This window comes from Chlorocebus sabaeus, chromosome 6 (assembly GCF_047675955.1).
Source record: "Chlorocebus sabaeus isolate Y175 chromosome 6, mChlSab1.0.hap1, whole genome shotgun sequence".
Lineage (NCBI taxonomy): Eukaryota > Metazoa > Chordata > Mammalia > Primates > Cercopithecidae > Chlorocebus > Chlorocebus sabaeus.
In genome coordinates, this window is record NC_132909.1 from 1279229 (window position 1) to 1295566 (window position 16338).

The 16338-nt window shown below is 42.1% G+C and overlaps 1 protein-coding gene across 2 annotated transcripts in view; it reads right to left on the minus strand.

Moving 5' to 3' along the window:
• Positions 1–207: 207 nt before the first annotated feature.
• The window catches only part of LOC103235386 (uncharacterized), a 31668-nt gene continuing 15537 nt past the window's right edge, over positions 208–16338 (minus strand). For both annotated transcript variants that reach the window (XM_073015862.1, XM_073015863.1), the window contains one exon: positions 208–968. The gene's annotated coding sequence lies outside the window, so the exon portion shown is untranslated. The remainder of the gene's footprint in view (positions 969–16338) is intronic.

Below are 16338 nucleotides of genomic sequence, written 5' to 3' on the forward strand. Positions count from 1 at the left end.
AGATGAAGGCTCTTCCTTGGGCACCTTGATGCTGAGTACTGGGGATTCATCACACTTGCCCCACTGAAAGTCTGTAGTTGTGTACCATGACAGGGCAGCTGAAAAGACATGAGGCCACTGGCCACCCACTACCACTGAGCACTCAGTCCTCAAAGCAGGTATGTCAGAAGTGGACCATTTTTCTCACTCCCAGCTTTAGAGCCCAGATCCAGAGATACTGCCTGAGGGGACAAGCAGAGAACCTGGAAAGAAACATGTGGGGGTAGGCCAACCTGAGGTAGAACAAATATCAAACAGTTTGGGAACCCAAAAAGCCTGATTTTTTGTTTGTTTGTTTGTTTTTGAGATGGAGTTTTGCTCTGTCACAGAGGCTGGAATGCAATGGCATGATGTCGGCTCACTGCAACCTCCGCCTCCTAGGTTCAAGCTATTCTCCTGCCTCATCCCAAGTAGCTGGGATTACATTTTTGTAGTTTTTAGTAGAGACAGGGTTTCACCATGTTGACCAGGCTGGTCTCGAACTCCTGACCTCAAGTGATCCGCCTGTGTTGCCCTCCCAAAGTGCTGGGACTACAGGCGTGAGCCACCGTGCTTGGTCAAGCCTGATAAAAAGCTTTGGAGCAATTTATGCCTCTGGGTATTGTTGAAAGTGGTGTAATTCTGAACTCGCTTCTCAAACCACATCAGTGGTCTATGGTGGAAGAATCAAGAATACCCAGGCTCTCTGGTTACGAAGGTAAAAAATGGGTTCCAACCCTAAGATTCATCTGGAATCTGCTGCTTCCTCTTCAAGTCTCACTTCATAAGAAATCCTTTATAACCAGTGTTTGCTCCAGTCATCTTCTATTTTCATTCCCTGTAGAATCTGTCTTGTTCTCATGGAGTCAGGAGCAGAAATATATTTCGGGGCCAAAACCATGACTTTCAGTCTTGAACTGGAAGTTTCCCCTGAAGCCACAGGCTGGTTGCTGAGAGAAGAGAAAGGGAAATGGCCTTAACAGCCAGGGGTGACCCAACAGTCCTACAGTAACCATCCTATAGTAACAGTCCTACGGTAACAGTACTACAGTAACCATTCTATAGTAACAGTCCTACAGTAACCATCCTATAGTAACAGTCCTACGGTAACAGTACTACAGTAACCATTCTATAGTAACAGTCCTACAGTAACCATCCTACAGTAACAATCCTACGGTAACAGTCCTACAGTAACCATCCTACAGTAACAGTCCTACAGTAACATCTTACAGTTACAGTCCTACAGTAACTGTCCTACAGTGGTGCCAGGAGACCATGGGGATTTCGAAGCCTCATTATAAAATCCACTCAACATTCACTCTACAAATACTTCTTAGAGAAGCTGAGGGAAGGCACTTTGCAAGATGATGTAAAAGATACCGTGTTGAGCCAGTCCCACCTGGATTGTAGACATGTGGTCCAGGTAATGAGCCTCAGCTTGTATCAACCTTTCCCTTCTCATAGAGGCCTTTACGGAGCTCACTTTTTTTTTTTTTTTTTTGAAATGGGGTCTTGCTCTGTAACCCAGGCCGCAGTACAATAGCAGGGTCATAGCTCACTGCAGCCTCCACCACTTCCCAGGCTCATGTGATCCTCCCACCTCAGCCTCCTGAGTAACTGGGATCACAGGCCCACACCAACACACCCAACTAATTATTATTTTTTTTTTGTAGAGATGGGGTCTCACTGTGTTGCCTAGCTGAGTCTCCCAGGCTCAAGTGCAAATCTCTTAATCTAAAGTAGCGCCTCCTCCCCCAGCCAGGTGTGATGGCCTGTAATCCCAACACTTGGAGAAGCCAAGGTAGGAGGATCACATGAGCCCAGGAGTTCAAGACCAGCCTGGGCAACATAGTGAGACACCATCTCTGTGAAAAAATTTAAAAATTAGCCAGGTGTGGTGGTGGGTGCCTATAGTCCTGGCTACTTGGGAGGCTGAGGCAGGAGGATCACTTGAGCCATGGCGGTGTAGGCTGCAGTGAGCCATGATTGTGCCACTGCATTCCAGCCCAGGCAACAGAGTGAGAGAACCTCTTTCTTTTAAAAAAAAAAAAAAATAATAAAAATGTTTAGTCCCTCACCCCAATATTACTCTTCTATTTTTCTTTAGGACATTCATAACCATTTGAAAATATATTTTTATATCTTTACTAACTTTAAGTGAATTAACTCAACAAGTATTTGACTATCTTGTGATAAGTTCTGCTCTAAACAGTGGAGATACAGAGCTGGGCCTGCTGGTGTGTGCCTGTAGTCCTAGCTACTCAGGACGCTGAAACAGGAGGATCGCTTGAGACCAGCCTGGGCTATCTAGCGAAAGCCTGTCTCTAAACAAAAAAGCAAAAAGTCACAATGGAGACACATACATACCACACACACACAAATAATAATCCAAAACTCCTAAACAACATAGAAGGTTAGGAGTGTTGTGGAGATAAGACAAACTAGAGCAGATTAAGAATCAGTGAGAGTGGGATAAAACCAGTTGTGCAATACAGAGTAGTTGGGACAGGTCTAATAAGACAGTTAGTTAGGCCGGGCATGGTGGCTTGTGTCTGTAATCCCAGGACTTTGGGAGGCTGAGGCGGGCAGATCATGAGGTCAGGAGATCGAGCCCATCCTGGCTAACACTGTGAAACCCTGTCTCTACTGAAAATACAAAAAATTAGCTGGCTGTGGTGGCATGCGCCTGTAGTCCCAGCTACTCGGGAGGCTGAGGCAGGAAAATCACTTGAACCTGGGAGGCAGAGGTTGCAGTGAGCTGAGATTGCGCCACTGCTCTCCAGCCTGGGTAGCAGAGCAAGACTCCGTCTCAAAAGAAAAAAAAAAAAAAAAAGTTATGTTTTAGCTTGGACTTAGAGGAATTAAGGACTCGTCAAGTGGAGATCTGAGGAAACAGTGTTATCACTCAGAGAAAACACATAGGACAATGGAACTGACAGAGCATCCTGGGTGTTTGAGGAACACCAAGAAGCTTAGTGCGGCTGGAACTGACTATGCATGGAAGTTGGAGAGATAGATGGAAACAAATTGTGTAGTCTTTTATGCCAGTGTAGAGAGGTTGTCATATGTTCCTATGTGTTCAAAAATGTACCTGGGGTTTTTTGCAGTATGGTCTAGTAAGAAACTCAGACATGCAAATGATTGCCGGGAAGGAAAAATTTTACAGAGTTTTAGAAACAGTAGGCAAAACACATCCTGCAGGGCTATGTGAGAAGCACCAGGGTGGTATAGGAAGCAGAAGCAGAGGAGAAAGCAGAGCCCAGATCCTTTACTGTGTTTTCCACAGGAAAAGAAAGGCAGGGCTGGGTAATCAGAAGAGGATTTGCTAGTTTGAATAAAGTTGGTAGACTTTGGGGTCTAGGGGCTGTCCCTGTCTGCCTAGTACCTGGCCCTGGAGTCATTCGGGGGAAAAAAAAAAAAAATTGTCTCCTGTAGTGTAAGAGCCAGAGAGAGGAGATGATTCACACTAGGGGACTCTGGATTTGTTAGTATGCAAATAAAAGGCATGGTTCAGAGTGAATCATTTGCAATCTCTAAGAATCAGTTAACTCTAAATGACAAGGTCCCAAATTCCATAGCATCAAGAATGCAGAAAATAGAAAATACAGCTAAAACACTGAGAAATGGGTAGCCATCATGGGGTTTTGAACAGAGCTGTGATGTTATCTGATTTATGTTTTTTGTTTGTTTGTTGAGACGGAGTCTCGCCCTGTCGCCAGGCTGGAGTGTGATGGCGCGATCTTGGCTCACTGCAACCTCCTCCTCCCGGGTTCAAGTGATTCTCCTGCCTCAGCCTCCTGAGTAGCTGGGATTACATGCACGTGCCACCACGCCCGGCTAATTTTTTGTATTTTTAGTAGAGACAGGGTTTCACCATGTTAATCAGGATGGTCTCATCTCCTGACCTCGTGATCCACCCACCTCAACCTCCCAGAGTGCTGGGATTGCAGGTGTGAGCCACCGTGTCTGGACTGATTTATGTTTTAAAAGGATCACTCTGGGTACTCTATGGAAATTGGAATATGGGAGGGGCAAGAGGGAGAAGTCCTGTTAGGGAGCTCTGGCTCTTTTCAGATGTGCAAGGTAGAGGATAACTTAAGCCAATGTAGTGAGAGGGGAGGCGGTTTACCACAAGGTACAGATAACAGTAGATCAAGGAGAACAATGAGTCATTGAATTGATACAAATATATGGAAAAGTATGAATGGCTTTATGGGATGGATTGTTGTTTCTAAATCTATCCATTCCCCCACACGAGCTGCTCCAATGGCTCATCATGTTCACGATGATGCTGCTGATGTATCTTATATAAATGTTATACTAAATGTAGATGCTCAGTAAATATGATTGTTTTGCTGTAAGAGACTCTGGGCTAGGGCCAGAGCTTGGGTTCTACACAAAAGTATGAACTCATCAGGCTTCAGTTGCTCAGATGCTATACATTCTAAAGAAAGGAATGGCCCTTGGCCAGCTCCAGGAAGACAGTTCTCTTGAGTTTCTGGAATATTTTGCCTGGTAAGAGTAATTTTTAAGCCTGAGTCCATAGGCCTCGATGTATGGATTTGATGAGATAATTTATTCTAAGAATATTGTCACTGAAAAGGGGTCCCAATCCAGACCTCAAGAGGGTTCTTGGATCTTGCACAGGAAAGAATTCGGGATGAGTCCATAAAGTGAAAGCAAGTTTATTAAGAAAGTAAAGGAGCCAGGCATGGTGGCTCACGCCTGTAATCCCAGCACTTTGAGAGGCCGAGAAGGGTGAATCATCTGAGGTCAGGAGTTTGAGACCAGCCAGGCCATCATGGCAAAACCCCATTTCTGCTAAAAATACAAAAATTAACCAGGCATGGTGGCACATGCCTGTAATCCCAGCTACTCGAGAGGCTGAGGCAGGAGAATCGCTTGAACCCAGGAGGCGGAGGTTGCAGTGAACCAAGATCGCACCACTGCACTCCAGCCTGGGCAATAGAGCAAGACTCCGTCTCAAAAAAAAAACAAAAAAAAAAAAAGGAATACAGAATAGCTACTCCACAGGCAGAGCAGTAGTTTGGGCTGCTGGACTAAGGCTACTTATAGTTATCTATTGATTATATGCTAAACGAGGGTTGGATTATTCATGAGTTTTCCAGGAAAGGGGTGAGCAATTCTCAGAACTGAGGGTTCCTCCCCTTTTTTAGACCATAGGGTAACTTCCTGACATTGCCATGGCATTTGTAAACTGTCATGGTGCTGCTGAGAGTGACTTTTCGCATGCTAATGCATTATAATTGGAATATAATGGGCAGTGAGGACAACCTTGGTTTTGGCCATCTTGGTTTTGGTGGGTTTTGGCCAGCTTTACCACAAGCTGTTTTATCAGCAGGGTCTTTATGACCAGTATTTCGTGCTGACCTCCTAGCTCATCCTGTGACTTAGAATGCCTAACTTCCTGGGAATGCAGCACAGGTCTCAGCCTCATTTTACCCAGCCCCTATTCAAGATGGAGTTGCTCTGGTTCAAATGCTTCTGACAATATTCCTCATGGTGAATGCTGGATGTTACATGCCGGAGGCCCTGGGCCACGCTGCATGTTTGCTTTTTGCAAGGGCTGTGTGGCTTGCAAGGACCCTGCATTCCTATGTAAATGACTGTCCAGAAAAACCCCAGAAATGAATGCTTGAGTGAACTTCCCTGGCTTGTATTGTAACACCGACATGTTGTCACACCTCTTTGCTGGGGGAATTAAATGTGTCCCTCTGTGACTGTAATGGGAGATAACACCCAGAGTTTTGTGCCTGGTTTCCCGTGGACTTCACTCTATGTGATTTTTCCCTTTGGTGATCTTGGTCTATATCCTTTTGTTGTAATAAACTATAACCATAACAGCTTTTCTGAGTCTTGTGTGTACTTCTAACAAATCATGAAGCCTGAGGTTGTATGGGGGAGTAAACCCTGCATAATAGGTAACCTAAAATATCAAAATGATTAAGGCCATTCATCCACTTATCCATTTAGCAAATATCTGAATATCTAATACTGACTAGGAACTATGTGCATGGAACAATTAGGATAAAATCCATATTAACATCTGTGCTCTTTTGAAGCTGGAAATCTAGTTGGTGAGACAGTCAGGAGTCAGTAATCAAACCTAAATATATATGCACATGTATGCACACACACACACACACACACACACAGATATTTATGAAAGAATGCTTACGACCTAGCTGGGATGAAGGACAAATATGCACTACTGGACAAAGTGTGTGGTAGAAAAGCCCTATGGCAGGTGGGAAAAAAGAAACACAAAGTGAAAACAGAAAGGGCATAAATGCAAGATGAACGGTAATAAATTAGGCACCTCCCAGACCAGATAAAGCCCAAAGGATTGACCATGTAATGATTTGGGAGTTGTTTTTAGAGATGAGGTCTCACTTTGTTGCCCAGGCTGGTCTCAAATACCTGGGCTCAAGCAATCCTCCTACCTTGGCCCCCTAGAGTGCTGAGATTACCGTTGTGAACTACAACACCTGGCCATGATTTGGTTTTTATCCCAAGAGTTAAAGGAAGCCATAAAAAGTTTTAAGGAAATATAGTGGGGGCACAGGGAGGGGGAAGCAGAGCACTATTAAATCTGAGATGGTTCTCTGGTTTCAGCTTAGAGAATGAAGAGAAAATGTGGGTAAAAGGAGACTCAGTAATTGAGATGATAGATGATGATTGGATGGACTAGGAAGAGGTGGTAGAGTGGAGAGAAGTGGACATACTTGGGAGACATGTAAGAATTAAAAATGACGGGGCTGGGCACGGTGGCTCACGCCTGTAATCCCAGCACTTTGGGAGGCCAAGGCAGGTGGATCACGAGGTCAGGAGATGGAGACCATCCTGGCCAACATGGTGAAACCCTGTCTCTACTAAAAATACAAAAATTAGCTGGGTGTGGTGGCACGCACCTATAATCCCAGCTACTTGGGAGGCTGAGGCAGGAGAATCGCTTGAACCCGGGAGGCGGAGGTTGCAGTGAGCCAAGATCGCACCACTGCTCCAGCCTGGGGACAGAACGAGACTCTGTCTTAAAAAAAAAAAAAAAAAAAAAAGACAACTTTCTGATTGTACATGAGGGAAGGAGAGATTGAGGTATAACTATGCTGAGTTGGAAATTTCTAGCCTAGGTAACTAAACAGTGTCATGTAGTAAAGAGGGAAGACTGAAGTAGATCAAAGTCAGGGAGAAGCATTTTATTGATCTTCTTTACATCAGGTAAAGAATGAGGTATCTTTGAAACATCTATGTGAGGATAGCAAGAAGATAACTGGTAATTCAGGTCTAGAGCTGTAAGGATTGCTCAAGACTAGGGTATTCTGTTTTCAATGCCATCGAAGGAAGGAAGATAACTGAAGCCAAGGGCACAGATGCGGCCTGGGGAGAGGCCATATGAGGCAAAAGAGCCTTGGACAAAACCTTTAGGTGTTTCAACATTGAGTGGGCAGCTAGATATGGATGACTGCACAAAGAAGGCAGAGAGGAAGGGATTGAACGAGGAAAAAGATGTTACAGAGCCAAGGAAAGAGAACATATTTCAGGAATTATGAGACACAATCAAATTCTACTGATGGCCCAAGAAAGACAAGGACTTGTAATTTATAAGCATGAAGTCACTTCTGACCTTAGTCATAGTGTCAAAGTGGCATTATAGCAAGGAGTTCCACAAAGAGTAGAGGTTTGGGAAGTGGAGAGAAAAAAAGCAAGAAAGAGGTAATGGAGAAGTGAAAATATTACACAAAAAGGAAAACATCTCTAAAGAGGCTCCTCTGTTAAAGGAGGAGAGGGATGAAAGCACAAATAATCAAGTTGGAGAAACCCATACACACACAGGAAAGACCAGAGTGGTGGTGACTGACACTCAAGCAGAAGTCAGTTGTGCAAAGATAACTTAGAAAGGGTGAAAGTGACAAAAGAATATGCAGATTAAAAACAGGCTTGTAGGTGGCCATGATGATATCGAAGGCAAACGTTAGGAGGAAACTCAAGATTGCAAAGGAGGTGACCACTGCTTACGTGTGATTCCAGGGGATCAACAAGAGACAGAGTGAGAAGGGAACACTTCAAACACATGTCATTTTACCCAAGACCAGGGATATGGAATGGCACTGGGAAAGGCAAACAGGTATGTTGAGAGGCTGTACAACTGCAATGCCGTAGGTCATAAGAAAAGAGAGTTAATGCAGATGCCTGAGAATATCAAGAAAACAAATGACATAGGTAGGACTGGGAAATAATATACAGAAAGACATTTCTTGCTTCAAACCTCAAACAACTTGGAGAAATGACAGATCTAAAGTCTTGACTACTGAGATCACTGGGATCCCACCAACACATTGGTCCCTTGGATGTCTGGTTCCTAGTAATGCACCTAAACAGTCCTTCCTTGGCATCGATCCATCCTCCAATCCATGGTTCTATACCGTGTTGCCTGATGTACATACCCAGTACTCTAGAAATTACATGGAAATTACATGGTGAGGCCAACACATCAGGAGATACTGCCATTGAAGAGATACTTAGCTACACACACTTCCCAAGAAAGGGGCACACACCAGGCAGTGTAGGACCACATGTGGAAGCACGAGGATCAGAAAAACAGCAGGAGTTGGGGGAAAGCATGGGCAGGAACCTTTGCTGTGCTTTTGCAGGTAAGAATGGTCAAGACAAGATAAGCAAGCTAAGCAGGGTTAGGCTTGACTTTATTTATTTTTTTGAGACAGGCTCTCACTCTGTCACCTAGGCTGGAGTACAATGGTGCCATCATAGCTCACTGCAACCTCAACCTCATTTAATACTCCCACCTCAGCCTCCCAAGTAGCTGGAAGTACAGGCATACAACCACCATGCCTAGCTATTTATTGTGTATATATATATTTTTTGTAGAGATGGAGTCTCACTATGTTGCCCAGGCTGGTCCGAACTCCTGGACTCAAGTGATCCTCCCACTTCAGCTTCCCAAAGTGCTAAGACTACAGGCCTGAATTTCATTAGGGACTGTCCCTACTTGCTTAATATCTGACCCTGGAGTGGTTATGGCAGGAAGATAGTGGCTCCATGTGTGAGGCCTTGATAAAGGGGGTGGTAGAAGTGAATGGGCACTGAATTGTTGGGTTGCATATCAACAGCACATACCCAGGGGAGTCCTTTGCTACCACTTAAAATTAGCTAGTCCTGGGACGGGCAGTCTCTCAGGATCAGCAACGCCCCACTTGCCAAACAGCAGAATAGCCAGTACAGTGGCGCATGCCTGTAATCCCAGCACTTTGGGAGTCTGAGGTGGGAGGATTACTTGAGCCCAGGAGTTTGAGGCTGCAGTGAGTTATGATCACACCACTGCCCTCCAGCCTGGGCGACAGTGAGACCCTATCTCTAAACAAAGCCAGCAAAATAAAAACACATGTGAATACATGGATCTCCAATTAAAGTGAGGCAGAGTGGCTATGAATGTCCTTTCCAGCAGGTAAGAGCAAGGAGAGAAAGTATAAGTAGATAGTCTGTCTCCCAGGTCCACGCTCTTGACACTGCTCCAAAAGAGGCAAAAGAAACTGTCCATTTATGATTTAGCTGAGACCATCCAATTGTGAGATATGAAACACAGATTTTGCTAGGAGCAAAAATAATCCATCTCTTAGCAATCATTTAAAATCTTCAATCCTCAAAATTGAAATACATCACTGAGCATTGTAGAGCCTCCCCAGCTTTCCACAATGGAAAGGGAAGGCTGTCTGTGGGCCGGAGTCTGAGTACAAAGAGGAGTTACAGAGACCAGATTTCTCAAGGTCTCTAGCATCATGTCTCTCTCTGTAAGGGCCCTCTCAGCTGGAGCCAACTGCTCCCACTTCCTCCAAGTGAAACTCACAGACAGATCCATCAAAGTGATTAAGCCTGTAACAACATATTCTTTAATCTCAAATTATCCACATTTAATGATAAATTATGACGAACTCCATATTCTTCAACTATCTCTGTTGCAGCCAGAAGCTACAACTTTCAATAGCGAGAACAAAGAGTGGATGAGAAACTGACATACGTGCTAAGGAAAGAACACAGCATTTACCTACCCATCACGTTTGCCAAAATAAAGGCCAAGAAAGAGTGTATCTGCAAGTCAAACCACTTGAAGCCTATCTGTGAAAGATACTAGGCAGAGGCAAGATCCTTTCTCACAAGACTTCCTCTGTTCCCTGTCATCACTGAATTAAATCCTGGCCAGTTTGTTAAGTATTTTCACTGTGACTCCGATTTTTTTTTTTCTTGGTTACAATGGTTTACAGGTATATAAGCCTTCATCTCAAAGCTATGGCTTATTTTTGTTATAGAAAATTTTATTTGCTTAATGTTACAGAAACTTAAGCTAACTCAGCATTTTTCCATTTAAGTTACTGTGAAAAAGAGACAACACAGCAGGCCACAGACTGCTATTCTTTGATCTTGCAAGGTTCATCCTTGGCTGGAGTCTGGACTTTAGGTTTCGGGAGGTTTCCCATTGTTCCCAGTAATGAGAAGTAGCTCCATGTGCCTAAACTGTCTGTGCACATGTGGCTTATGCTGATCACCTATTCTTCTGGAGGTCTAGAACTGTGGTATGTGCTAGAAAGTGAGTCCAATATAAACTCGCAGCAATGGGTGCCCAAGACGACTTCCTGGAACACATCTCACACGTGTTGTTGTGAAGTCCCAGATGGAGCTTCAGTGAAGCACATCCTGTGTGATTTCATTAAGATTCTCGAAGATTGTGCCTGGTTTCCTCTGGACTTGGGTCTGAGCCTTTTCCTTTTACTGAGTTTGCTCTGGATTCTTTCGGTGTGGTAAATTATAGCCATTGAGTCTGACAAAATGCTGAGTCCTGTGAGTCTTCCCAGCAAACCACCAAATCTGGAAGAGGTCTTAAGGACTCCAGCCGTCATTCATTGTGATTTCTAAAATTGTGTACATAGGTCCATAAAAGTCCATGTAGATTATCTTTGAGGTCAAGGTATGCCATATATGGTGCCACCTATATGCACAGCTTTGTGGTAAATGCGCTGAGGGAACTGAAAATTGTAATAAAAAAAAATACCCTGCTGTGTATGGCCATTTACCAAAACACACATATATATTAAGGGTCTACTAAGGAACAAAAAAGAACGGGGCAGTGGTTGGACAGGGGGATGATAAAGGAAAAAGAAATGGCCACAATGTGTCTGGTTTGAGTAATGACAGAAATTAGGGGGATTCACTGATGTTCTTCAGGCATCTCAAACACACTTAAAACCACATGCATGCCTTAGCCCTTCTCTACTCCTTCTCCCCACCCTTTCCACACTTCCTCAAACCCAGACATTCTCCATCTTTTCTACAGTCACAATAGCTTATGCAGGCATTAAAGAGTGAGTCTGGTTTATCTCATTTGCTTGAAGGAATGGCCAAGATATACTGTCAAATAAGAATAGTAGATTATAAATAAATGAGCACAGTTTGACCCATTTTAGTAAAAATAAGTGACTAGGAAACAAAAACCTACCATATGAGAAGCAATGAAGTGGTTGAGGACATGGATTCTGAAGCCAGTGTAATGGCTTCCAATCCCCAAACCCAAATTTCCTAACTGTGAAACCTTTGACAAATTCCTTAGACTTTCTGTATCTCAGTTTTCTAATCTGTTAAAGGGCAGAAATAACTTTATGGAGCTGTAATAAACGTTAAAAGAGCTGATGCATCTAAAACATTCAAAACAATGTCTGATACACAGTAATACTTTATGTTTGTGTTCTCTTATGATTATGGGTGCATCCCTATGACCAAGGTCATGGCCACATGATACATGCATATAGGCTCAGTGAGTACAAATACAGAAAAGGTGTGGAAGGATGACCAATGGGGAATGACATGAGAAACATCCAACTTGGAGACACGGATTTAGGGAAACTCTGTAGATCATTGAGAGTAAAGTGTCTTCAGCGTGAATTAACTCACTCATGGGGTGAAGGACAAGTCAGAAAACAGCAATGATCACGATGGATGCTGGGAAGTAAAGCTGTTTTATAGACGGAAGAAAGACACAGACCCTACAAAGGAAAAAAGCCAGGAATTCACAGAGGCCAGGAAAGGACCTTCAAGTCAGAGATTTAGCAGTATGGAGGTCCAAAAAGAGAGTGAGGGGGTGAAAAGGGACCTTTCTGAGACCTGCTTAAGTCAGGCAACGGTGGTGGACGCCATTTAGTAGTATCTGGGGAGTAAAAGGAAATGTAAAGGGGTGCGGACAGTGCACAAAACAGTTACTCAGGGCATATGTGTGGAAGAAAGGAATAACCAGAACTTGATAGGCAAGGAAGGGTGAAATAGGTTGGAAATGAGGCTTGAGATCTGAATAAAGCTATAGATTATGGGAAAGAAGTTGGTTAATAAGGAGAAGTTAAAGACTAAACAAGAGTATGAAAGACAGAGGACACAGACAAATTTGGTTCGGGAAGGGTGCATGGCTCTAATAAAAAAGTGTAAGAGTGATTCTAGAAGAGGAATGACCCCTTCTCCATTGAGGATATAACACGGCTTACAGAGCTGGAGGATTTTACATACAACCTTCCCCTGGAGTATGTAACTCTGAATGCATACGTAGATCACCCTCAGTTATAAGATCTGTTGACAGAAATATTTAAGGAGTCCAATATAAAAGACTACAGGACTTCTACTCCTCCAGATAATTCAGGATTTCTATTCAAATATTGAGACAAACCACCAGAAAACCATGACTTTGGAATTTAGTTTTGTCTGTTTTCTGTGCCCTTTTAGTATTATAAACTAAGCAAAGAAATCAAAGATGTACAGAAGAACCAAATGGAAATTAAACAACTGAAAAATACAAAAACCAAAATGAAAATTCACTGGACAAGCTCAACAGTAGACTGCATATGACAGAAAAAAAAAAGAATCAGTGAGCTGAAAAAAAGTCAACAGAAATTAACCAATATGAAAAAAAGGGAAAAACAGACCAGAAAAAGGGGGTAAACATGAAAGCACAAGAGACCTCTAAGACAGTAACAAAAGATCTACCATTCATATCACTGGAGTTCCAGAGAGGAGAAAGAGTAGGGATGAAAAAATATTTCAAGAAATAATGGTTAAAAATTCCCAAATTTGGCAAAGGGCATAAACCTATAGATCAAAAAGCTGAAAAAAACCAAACAGGATACACACTCAAAAAAATTTCATGTCACACATCTCATAACCAAACTTCTGAATGCTACAAAAAAACCCAAAAAACAAACAAACAAAAAAACACTTTGAACGCAGGTTGATAAAAATGACACATTATGAACTAGGGAACAGCAGTTCAAATGGTAACAGAGTTCTCATCTGAAAGCACAGCGGACAGAAGGAACAAACATGTTTCTCAAGTACTAAAAGAACTGCAGACCCTAAATCCTGTATCGCACAAAAACATCCCTCAGGAATGAAGGGAACATAAAGACACTTTTAGAGACACCAGTAGACCGACTCTAGAAAAAAGGCTACAAGAAGTTCGCCAAACGGAAAGAAAATGTTAATAGAAGGTGGCTTAGAATTTCAAGAAAGAATAGTGGAATGGGTAAAGAGATCAACAAGCAATTCTTGCTCTGACTTTTGTAAAATATATTTGACAGTGGAAGCAAAAATTACGTTTTCCAACATGGTGCTCAATTTTGAAGAGGAATTACTTTAGACAATTATATTAACAGGCAAGGTAAAGGGACCAATGGAAGTAAGGTTTCTATACATCAAAGTGCTAAATTTTTCATACCATTAACTGTAATTATGTTACATATGTACATTATACTACTTAAAGCAACCACTAAAAAAATTAATACAAAGAAATATATTTTAAAAACACTACAAATATATCAAATGGAATTCTAAAAAACGTTCAAGACCAAAACACAAACAAACCAACCCAAAAAACTCAAGAAAGAAGCAACAGGAAACACAAAAAACCAAAAAACTAATCATAAAATAGTAGACATAACACTAACATAATTATTGTAAACTTTAAATGGTCTAAATACACCAATAAAAGACAGAAATATGCAAACTGGGGCCAGGCACAGTGACTCATACCTTTAATCCCAGTACTTTGGGAGGCTGAGGTGGCGGATCACCTGAGGTCAGGAGTTTGAGACCAGCCTGGCCAACATGATGAAACCCCGTCTCTACTAAAAATACAAAAATTAGCTAGGTGTCGTGGCAGGAACCTGTAATCCAAGCTACTTGGGAGGCGGAGGTTGCAGATTGCGCCACTGCACTCCAGCCAGGATGACAGAGCAAGACTCCATCTCAAAAAAAAAAAAAAAAAAAAAAAAGCCAGGTGCAGTGGCTCATACCAGTAATCCTAGCACTTTGGGAGGCTGAGGTGGGTGGATCACCCGAGGTCAGGAGTTCGAGACCAGCCTGGCCAAGATGGTGAAACCCCATGTCTGTTAAAATACAAAAAATTAGTCAGGCGTGGTAGCAGATGCCTGTAATCCCAGCTACTCAAGAGCCTGAGGCAGGAGAATCACTTGAACCCAGGAGGCGGAGGTTGCAGTCAGCCGAGATCACACCACTCCCCTCCACCCTGGGCAACAAGAACAAAACTCCGTCTCAAAAAAAAAAAAAAAACGCCAGGTGCAGTGGCTCAAGCCATAATCCCAGCACTCTGGGAGGTCGAGGTGGGCAGATCATAAGGTCAGGAGATCGAGACCATCCTGGCTAACATGGTGAAACCCTGTCTCTACTAAAAATACAAAAAAATTTGCCGGGTGTGGTGGCGGGCACCTGTAGTCCCAGCTACTCAGCAGGTTGAGGCAGGAGAATGCCGTGAACTCGGGAGGCGGAGCTTGCAGTGAGCCAAGATCGCGCCATTGCACTCCAGCCTGGGCGACAGAGTGAGACTCCGTCTCAAAAAAAAAAAAAAAAAAGATATGCAAACTGGATATAAAATCACAACCCACATATATGCTGTTCACAAGAAACTTACTCCAAATATAGTGATACAGATAAGGTTTTAAAAAATGATGAAAATGTATAAATCATGCAAACATTAACCCAAAATGTAAGAGTGACCACACAAATATCAGATAAAAACTGATAAGAGTATTAACAGGAGCAAAAAAGGACATTAGTTATAAAAGGGTCAATACACCAAGACTACTAAGCAAACCTATATGTGTATATATCAAACAACAGAGCTTTAAATTATGTGGAGCAAAAACTGATAGAACTTAAAGAAGGAATAGATAATTCCACAATTATAGTTCGGGACTTCAACATCCCTCTCTTGGCAATTGATAGAAATACTAGACAGAAAATCAGCAAGGATATAGGAGACCTAAATAACACCACCAACTAACAGGATCATACAAACATTTATAGAAACTCCACCCAATGACCAAGAACACACATTCTTTTCAAGCAGCTATATGAAACAAGACAGCCTATATCCTGGATCATAAGGAAAAAAAGTCAACAAATTTAACATCAAATGCAAAACAAATTAGAAATCAATAACAAATAGCAGGGAATACTCCAAATACTATTAAACAATATACTTCTAAATAATTCATGGGTTAGAGAAGATGTCTCAAAAGGAATCAGGAAATCTTAGAACTGAGTAAGATAATCAAAAACATATTAAAACTTGTGGGATGAAACTAACAGCACTGTAAGAAAAATGTATAGAACTTAAAGCTTATATGAAAAAAGAAAAAAGCCTCAAATCAATAACCTAAACATCCACCTCAGGAAACCACTGAGTCAAATACAACCAAAGCAAGTAGAAGGAAGGATACAATACGGATCAGAGCAGATATCAGTGAAATTAAGAACAGAAAGTGGAGAAAAATCAGTGATATAAAGTGCTATTTCTTTGAAATGATCAATGAAATTGACATATGTCTACCAAGACCGACAATAAGTGATACATTTCCAATATCAAGAATACAACAAGGAACGTAAGTACAGATCCTGCTGCCAACAAGAGGCTAAAAGGAAATATTTCAAAGAATGCTACAAATGAGAATATTTACATAAAATGAACACTTCCTTAAGAAAATCTATAAAAATTCATCCAATATGAAATACTCTGAATAGTTCTATACCTATTAAATAAAATAAATACATAATTAAAAAGCATCCAAAAGGAAAATCTCCAGGTCCCACTTGTTTGCTGGAGAATGCTACCAAACATTAAAGGAACAAATAACACCAATTCTACATATGATCTTCCAAAAAAACAGAAGATAATTCCTTCCAACTCATGTTAGGAGGCTAGTTATCATCTAGACATCAAAACCAAACAGTAAC